The sequence below is a fragment of the Stegastes partitus genome, unplaced genomic scaffold, assembly GCF_000690725.1.
Source record: "Stegastes partitus isolate 25-593 unplaced genomic scaffold, Stegastes_partitus-1.0.2 Scaffold776, whole genome shotgun sequence".
NCBI classification, from domain to species: domain Eukaryota; kingdom Metazoa; phylum Chordata; class Actinopteri; family Pomacentridae; genus Stegastes; species Stegastes partitus.
Window position 1 is genome coordinate 14116 of NW_007578507.1, and position 1260 is coordinate 15375.

At 46.3% G+C, this 1260-nt stretch overlaps 1 protein-coding gene across 1 annotated transcript in view; it reads right to left on the reverse strand.

Annotated features, from left to right (window-relative positions):
• Positions 1–1260, reverse strand: part of LOC103364757 (thromboxane-A synthase-like) — a 14711-nt gene that overhangs the window by 7252 nt on the left and 6199 nt on the right. The gene's annotated exons all lie outside the window — the stretch shown is intronic.

The following is a 1260-nucleotide window of genomic DNA, read 5'->3' on the forward strand; positions in this document are numbered from 1 at the left end:
GTAGAAGGACCGTCTGGTTCAACAAACACAGAAAGCACAGAGTACACAGCTCCAGGGTCATTGTTGGAATAATTCTACGTTCTGATCCAGTGATGTTGGTGAAAGGTCTCTGAGTTAATGCTGGAAATGTCCATCTCCTCTCCTGAACCTTGTGAGTGTGAGATCAGGACAAGCTGTTGTTAGCAGGTCCTCTAAACACCACGAGAGCTGTGCCTATTCTCACCCATTCATCTCCTGTTTTCTCTTCACTGTCTGTATGTAAGAACCAACGCTTCCTGCTTTAGTCAGTCACTCGTTCAGACTCTGTGCTGCACATGTGGCTCCTGGCTGCAGGTAAAGCTTGTTATGACTTGAGAGATGTGTGCTGGTTTGGAGCAGTTAGGACTCCGCTGAAAAGCCATACATCAGTAAATACAACTACAGGTAAGAGGAAACCGCTGGAAGACTTAAGAGACTTCAGTACAGCACTGAGGAGGTTTCACACAACACAGCAGCCAAATGAGCATAAAAACTATTGCTGAGAGTTTTCCACCACACAGCAGAGGCCATCATGTATCAGAGGACAGGACAAATAATATTCAGATGCTGGTTTTGAATAAGTCCTATCTGTAGCCTTGAAGCTGCTCAGCTAGCAGGTGTTTTCAGTCCATTTATCATGAGCAGTTCATCTGAAAGTGTTTTGTTCGCCCAGTTTAACCTGCCAGACATTGTAAAGGCTCCTCTAATGTGTTTTGCTGTCTTGGAGGAAATAAATGAATGACAGGAGGGATAAAATCAGCCGTCACAGATGATGAGCTCTAAAAGACAGCCTAAAAACATCCATGGCCCTTCCACACATGAAACCCTGGAAATAAATCAGAGGTGAACATGTGAAGACGTGTGTACGAGTTGTCATTTAAGATGGTAAAGGTCCTTTATTTCTCATTATGTGACCATTACAATTGATGAGAAACCCTCTATGAATGGTTGCTGTGGTTCAACAGAGAGGCTCTGTGTTACCACCCTGTGGGTCCTTTATAGTCGATGTGTGTTTGTGTTGTGCTGCTTGCTGTCTCTCCTCAGTGTGTGTGTATGTGTGTGTGTGTGTGTGTGTTCCTGGTTTCTGAATGAGTGGATTAGGAGAAGGTGGTGACCGCGGATTGGCTGCCTCGCCTGATTCCTGCCACACGATTGGTCAGGGGGCGGGTCCTTCAGCGGTTTGAACAGCCCACCAGCTGCACTCAGCCTCCTCACCTGTCCAGCTTTGCCACCACAGGAACA